General features: G+C 36.2%; 1 pseudogene; it reads left to right on the top strand.

Annotated features, from left to right (window-relative positions):
- Positions 1-8,288, top strand: part of LOC137625620 (uncharacterized) — a 428,326-nt pseudogene that overhangs the window by 76,901 nt on the left and 343,137 nt on the right.

Here is an 8,288-nt window from a genome sequence, read left to right as displayed (position 1 = left end):
TGCATTCTAACTATTATTAGGAAATTTAATAATCAAATGTTTCCTCAGATAATTAAAAAATCTTTATAATGTAACTATGAATAGGAAATTTAGTATCAAAAGTTTTCATGGATAATAAAAATCTATATATATTCGAACTGTTAATAGGAATCTTGATATCAAAAGTGTCCTTAGAAAATAAAATATACTAGATATTCTATTTTTTAATAACAATTTTAATATCAAAAGTATGCTTGAATAATAAAAGAAAAAATATTCCAACTATTATCAGGAATTTAATATCAAAAGATTCTCATGATAATAAAATAAATACACAATCTAACTATTAGGAAGAAATTTAATATCAAAACTTTACTATGTTGATAAAAACAAAAAACTCTATTTGAGTTACAATCGGGAATAAATGGGCAGATCCATCAACAGGTAAAACAGGAAAAAATCATTTATCATTACTGACTTTTACCTTGAGACAATGAGGTTGTTTGAATCAGGTCCAATTAGCAGAGTCGGAGTAAAAGTGCAACTTATACTAATTGGGTGTTGTAATTATGAACGAGTAGATGACGGAAAGGAGATGACAGCGCCGAACTCCATTAGTGCAAAGGCTAATTGTCTTTATGTTAATTGTGCCTTTTGTAGTCGCTCGCTGGAATTGGGAAATTTGCTTGAATTAACTACGCGCTCCATTTGCTTCAATAAGAGCAATATTAGTGAGTGATCAAGATTTCGGAAGAGTTCCCGGTTATATGTATATGTTTTTTTCTGTTGCAATAATGATCGAGGTATTCTTATTTTGTTTTGCGATGATGATCGAGGCATCCTGCGTTGCAAAGATGATCGAGGTATTCTTATTTTGCGTTGCAATGATGATCGAGGCATCCTGAGTTGCAATGATGATTGAGGTATTCTTATTTTTTGTTGCAATGATGATATATTTATCTTTTGTGTTGCAATGAAGATCGAGGTATTTCTATTTTGTGTAATAAGTTTAAATGATGATCGAAGTATTTATTTTGTGTTGCAAAGGTGATCGAGATATTGTTACTTTGTGTTGCAATGATGATCGAGGTATTTTTATTTTGTTTTGCGGTAATGATCGAGGCCTCCTGCATTACAATGATGAACGAGGTATTCATATATTGTGTTGCAATGATGATAGAATTATCTTTTGTGTTGCAATGAAGATCGAGGTATTTTTATTGTGTGTAATAAGTTTAAATGATGATCGAGATATTACTATTTTGTGTTGCAATGATGATTGAGATATTATTTTGTGTTGCAATGATGATCCAGATATTTTTATTTTGTGTTTTAATGATGATCGATATACTGTTATTTTGTGTTACAATGATGATCAAAGTATTTTTTTTTCTTTTTTAAAGCTGATCGATATATTGTTATTTTTTGTTGAAATGATGATCGAGGTATTTTTATTTTATGTTTTAATGATGAATGATATACTGTTATTTTTGTGTTGCAATGAGTATCGATATATTGTTATTTTATGTTGCAATGGTGATCGTGGTATTTTTATTTTGTCATTTAATGATGATTGAGATTTTGTTATTTTGTGTTACAATGATGATCGAGATATTTCTATTTTGTGTTGTAATGATGATCAAGAATAAAACTAAAGGAAAAGTGTTATCATAGACTTTTGAATACACAATTACAATAACCGGGTCATATATGAATCTCATTATAATATAGATTTTTTGTTTTTCGTTTTTTGCAAAAATTATATATATAAAAAAATCAATAAATATTTCCATTCTAATGAAAATAGTTTTTTCTCTTCTTATTACAAAGCATTGGTTATGTATTTGCTCACATATATTGAAGAAAAGTCTTCATAAAAATATAGTATAATAATGATAATCTCTCTCTCTCTCTCTCTCTCTCTCTCTCTCTCTCTCTCTCTCTCTCTCTCTCTCTCTCTCTCTCTCTCTCTAAATTGCTCCAGCCATAAGTAATGACTCCTGCAATACATTACATTGAGTGAAAATTTAAATCCCCCCATAGTTATAATAATCTTGTTTCGAAATCGGAGAAAAATCTTCTTGAAATAAAATTAGTTTCTTCCAAAAATAGAAACAGTGTATTTATTGTAGGAAATATAACAAGACCAATTTCATATTTGTCAAGAATATTGATTAAATTCCTTACAAGAAATCTACAACATAGTAATAAGAAAACTTTTGTTTAATTATGGTGTGAACAGATAGGTTAGTAATGAGAAATGATGTACATACAAAAGGATTGAAGTAAAGAATATTGCGATGAACTGGATTAGTAAGAATGAGTGATTCATGGATGAGTCACCATATACTGTTTGGGAGAATATTTGGGGCATTTAGTGAACTCTTGGTCTAAGTGGAAATCATTGTGACAAATATAGTAATTAGGAATGGGAATAGGATTTAAATAGGAATGGGAAGATAGCATATTAAAATTGGGGAATGTATTCATTGTATTAGATTATTAACTACTATGCAGAATTGGGGTATGGTCGATTCGCCGTCAGTCGGTTTCGCGGTCAATCACTTTCGCCTCCGGGTGAAGTCGATTCGCCGTCCTAATTGCACCCATACTTGGTGGAGTCTGTTCGCCGTCAACATAGGAGTCGTTTCGCCGTCAATATAGGAGTTGTTTAGCCCCGTTATTAAGAAATGGACCAAGAAGTGCAATTGGCAGCAGAATTTTCTTTTATTGTTTGTAAAACCATCGTTAATATAATTAAGATTAATATCACATTTTATTCTATTCTATGCCCAATCATTTACATTATTTCCGGAGAAGATAATACATTTAAAATACACATTAGAGAATACATGGCACAACAAAAATGAATTTATACAAATCAAATTTACAAAAATTACACAAAGACCAATGGAATAATTGAGTACTTTGCTTAAATTTTTTTCGCTAGTTTAGAACAGTGGGGAATGACTAGAACGAATGGATTTTCTGATTGACTGTGGCAGGAGACAGTTGTTTGAGTGCTGGATATTATTATTCTATATTTCTCACCAGCGTGGGAGTGAAAAATTATTTTAAAATTAAAAGTACAATTTTTTATATTTGCTAGGAGTGATTCTGAATGATTCCGATTATCTTCAACGGAAATAATGTAAATTATTGTACATAGAATAGAATAAAATGTGATATTAATCTTAATTATATTAACGATGAGTTTACAAACAATAAAAGAAAATTCTGCTGCCAATTGCACTTCTTGGTCCATTTCTTAATAACGGGGCTAAACAACTCCTATATTGACGGCGAAACGACTCCTATGTTGACGGCGAAACGACTCCTATATTGACGGCGAAACGACTCCTATATTGACGGCGAAACGACTCCTATGTTGACGGCGAAACGACTCCTATATTGACGGCGAAACGACTCCTATGTTGACGGCGAACAGACTCCACCAAGTATAGGTGCAATTAAGACGGCGAATCGACTTCACCCGGGGGCGAAAGTGATTGACCGCGAAACCGACTGACGGCAAAACGTCTATAATCCTCAGAATTTATGCAAGATATTCGTCGTAACAGTTTTCATTAGTGTTCTAAAACCCTTCAAAAGTTCAAACTTGCACCAAATGATTTTACGTTGACCAGGCTGACATAAGTCTCTTTTTTTAGTTTATATATGAAATATATGTTTCAAGTTGTTACTGTTCTTGAAACGCTTTATATTAAATTTTCTTTACTTCTTTTGTGACTTATCTATTTCCTTTTTTTCTCTTCATCAGAGGGCTATTTCTTCCCTATTGGAGCCCTTTGACTTGTAGAATCTTTCTTTTCCAACTGGAGTTTCAGCTAAACTAATAATAATAATAATAATAATAATAATAATAATAATAATAATAATAATAATAATAATAATAATAATAATAATAATAATAATAATAATAATAAATTATTTTAATGTTTTCGCAATCACGAACCAAGAATGTACTATGGACTGACATGAATATTGTTCATTGTTCAATGGCTTGATTATATCACCCTGCACTGTCCCTTTGTGTTGTGACTTGTATTATTATAATTTTTTTTTTATGAGTTCTTGCTAAGTCTCATATTTTTCTTTTTTGACTTTATCTTTTTACATTTGTCAGAAGTACTTATAATTTTGTATAATCAGTGAAACAAATCCCATAACATAATCATATAAAGACGCTCATAAACTCCTTACACTAATCTAAATATAATTCTAGAATGGAGAGAGAGAGAGAGAGAGAGAGAGAGAGAGAGAGAGAGAGAGAGAGAGAGAGAGAGAGAGAGAGAGAGAGAGAGAGAGAATCCTCAACCAGCATAGTTTTTGTTTAATAAATTTCCTATTCATATTATTCAAGTGAATGTATTCTTGAAGAGAAGACGATAGACTGGCGAAATAATAAAGTCTTCTGGGGAGGACTTGCATAAAAAGACGAAAATAGAAGGGCATGTTTAAGGTCTTTTTCCTGCACTGGAAAAGAAACTGCTGCTGATGATGAGGATAATTATCCTTGACACATTCTTAAATTCCATTAATCAAAGAGCGAGCAATTCCAGAGAAAACGAAAAATAATGCTAAAAATGTAAGTAAATTCGGCAAAGTTATTGAGTTGAACCTTAACTTTGATTATCCCACTCAATAAAGAATAAAGCCAAGCAAATAACACTTAAAAGCCGAAGTAGATAAAGCCCACAAAGGAAGCCAGAATTATGATCCCCGCCCAGAGCGGCGTTCACGTCCGGAATCCGGTATAAATCCTGGGGTTTTATGACCCCAATCAGACAGAAAACGCCGGAATCGGATGTGATAACGTTTCAGAATATTTCATGAACTCCGGTAATAACTTCGGTGTATGACTACTCTCCTACGGATAGGAAGAGGAAGTGGAAGATGTTTATGATACTTAAAGAGTTACAGAAGCTTTTCTGATTTATGATTTATCACATTTAAAGGTTTGAAGGTCATTCATGAATGACAAATGCAAGGGACAGGGACAATGCCCTAGAGACTGGCCATATGTTTTAAAGGTTTAAACGATGTTCATGAATGTCAGAGGCCAGAGAAATAAAAATGACTTAGAAGGACAATGTCCTGGAGACTGACCATATACACGATAATTACCCAAGAACCGACTCCATCAAGCTAGGACCAAGGAGGGTCTGGCAATGTCTGCTGACTACACTGGTAAACCTAGAGGCTCCCCCCAAAACGCCTTCCTTTGCTCACAAGGATGGTAAGGTTGTAAACACTACTAGAAACTATCAAGCTTCAGCGGGTGTCGAGCGCCAGTCTAGTAGATCACCAAGCACGGACGTTCCAAATAGGCTACCATGAAATGGAATTTCTTTAGTGTCTCTGAAACCTTTTTTATTATTAAAACTAATTTTAAATACTATACTTGTGTACACGACCCGTCAAAAAGGAGGGCTAAATGTCCTGATAGATAAGCACACACTAATTCTACCCATCCCATTCCCTTCCCCTCTCCTAACCACAACACGGCTGTTGTGTTTCTCAGTGTACCTCTAGGTATACCCACTCTCTCCTGACCCAACCTCAGGGTATACCCACTCTCTCCTGACCCAACCTCTGGGTATACCCACTCTCTCCTGACCCAACCTCTAGGTATACCCACTCTCTCCTGACCCAAACGACAGGGAAAGATCGAGTAGTCGTACGTTTGGCAATGCCGCTGACCGTTATAGGAAAGATATATATTTACATACATAACCAGGCATATGCTCCTTATATCATGTGAGAAAATACTATATTGTATAAATTCTATTTATCAAATCCAATAAAAATTAAACCAAAAAATATAGCCCATTCCTTTGGAACTACGCAAACTGCATTGCACCAGTCTAAAATCAATAGCTGGCTGATTGCAGATTGCAAAGCAGACGACCTAACCAAACGGTAATTTGCCCTGACCATGAACACATAAAGGATGTAAAAATGGTTAATTATTATATAACACGACCATATCCTGTTACAGCTAACCAGACAGCGATGGGTGAATTATTTCATTAATAATCAAGGTTGAAAGGGAATTTAACTATGGGAGCGCTTATTCAGTGGGTTGTGTGATCCGACGACTGGTTTTACTTTAGCTGTTACGCATTTAATAATAGATCTGGCTGAATATTGCTTGGCTTTAGGGTGTGGAAATTGCGTCATCTTCCTACATATATTTTTTCATACCCAAAACTCTCTCTCTCTCTCTCTCTCTCTCTCTCTCTCTCTCTCTCTCTCTCTCTCTCTCTCTCTCTCTCTCTCTCAAACTACGTCGTTCAGTTTTATATTTTAATTAAATACTTCATTAACTGGTATAGGTAAGGTGTGAACTCAGATCTCCTTTGGAGAATGTAGTACATACATACATATACCAAAGGCACTTCCCCCAATTTTGTGGGGTAGCCGACAACAACAAGAAACAAAACAAAAAAGGGGACCTCTACGCTCTACGTTCCTCCAGCCTAACCAGGGACTCAGCCGAGTTCAGCTGGTACTGCTAGGGTGCCACAGCCCTACCTCCCACATTTCCACCACAGATGAAGCTTCATACTGCTGAGTCCCCTACTGCTGCTACCTCCGCGGTCATCTAAGGCACCGGAGGAAGCAGCAGGGCCTACCGGAACTGCGTCACAATCGCTCGCCATTCATTCCTATTTCTAGCACGCTCTCTTGCCTCTCTCACATCTATCCTCCTATCACCCAGAGCTTTCTTCACACCATCCATCCACCCAAACCTTGGCTTTCCTCTTGTACTTCTCCCATTAACTCTTGCATTCATCACCTTCTTTAGCAGACAGCCATTTTCCATTCTCTCAACATGGCCAAACCACCTCAACACATTCATATCCACTCTAGCCGCTAACTCATTTCTTACACCCGTTCTCACCGTCACCACTTCGTTCCTAACCCTATCTACTCAAAATATACCAGCCATACTCCTCAGACACTTCATCTCAAACACATTCAATTTCTGTCTCTCCATCACTTTCATTCCCCACAACTCCGATCCATACATCACAGTTGGTACAATCACTTTCTCATATAGAACTCTCTTTACATTCATGCCCAACCCTCTATTTTTTACTACTCCCTTAACTGCCCCCAACACTTTGCAACCTTCATTCACTCTCTGACGTACATCTGCTTCCACTCCTCCATTTGCTGCAACAACAGACCCCAAGTACTTAAACTGATCCACATCCTCAAGTAACTCTCCATACAACATGATATTCAACCTTGCACCACCTTCCCTTCTCGTACATCTCATAACCTTACTCTTACCCACATTAACTCTCAACTTCCTTCTCTCAAACACCCTTCTAAATTCTGTCACTAGTCGGTCAAGCTTCTCTTCTGTGTCTGCTACCAGTACAGTATCATACGCAAACAACAACTGATTTACCTCCCATTCATGATCATTCTCGCCTACCAGTTTTAATCCTCGTCCAAGCACTCGAGCATTCACCTCTCTCACCACTCCATCAACATACAAGTTAAACAACCACGGCGACATCACACATCCCTGTCTCAGCCCCACTCTCACTGGAAACCAATCGCTCACTTCATTTCCTATTCTAACACATGCTTTACTACCTTTGTAGAAACTTTTCACTGCTTGCAACAACCTTCCACCAACTCCATATAACCTCATCACATTCCACATTGCTTTCCTATCAACTCTATCATATGCTTTCTCCAGATCCATAAACGCAACATACACCTCCTTACCTTTTGCTAAATATTTCTCGCATATCTGCCTAACTGTAAAAATCTGATTCATACAACCCTTACCTCTTCTAAAACCACCCTGTACTTCTAAGATTGCATTCTCTGTTTTATCCTTAATCCTATTAATCAGTACTCTACCATACACTTTTCCAACTGCACTCAACAAACTAATACCTCTTGAATTACAACACTCATGCATATCTCCCTTACCCTTATATAGTGGTACAATACATGCACAGACCCAATCTACTGGTACCATTGACAACACAAAACACACATTAAACAATCTCACCAACCATTCAAGTACAGTCACACCCCCTTCCTTCAACATCTCAGCTTTCACACCATCCATACCATATGCTTTTCCTACTCTCGTTTCATCTAGTGCTCTCCTCACTTCCTTTATTGTAATCTCTCTCTCATTCTCATCTCCCATCACTGGCACCTCAACACCTGGAACAGCAATTATATATGCCTCCCTATCATCCTCAACATTCAGCGAACTTTCAAAATATTCCGCCCACCTTTTCCTTGCATCC

Source organism: Palaemon carinicauda, chromosome 32 (genome assembly GCF_036898095.1).
Source record: "Palaemon carinicauda isolate YSFRI2023 chromosome 32, ASM3689809v2, whole genome shotgun sequence".
Taxonomy (NCBI): Eukaryota; Metazoa; Arthropoda; class Malacostraca; order Decapoda; family Palaemonidae; genus Palaemon; species Palaemon carinicauda.
This window is presented reverse-complemented; position numbering and strand designations above follow the sequence as displayed.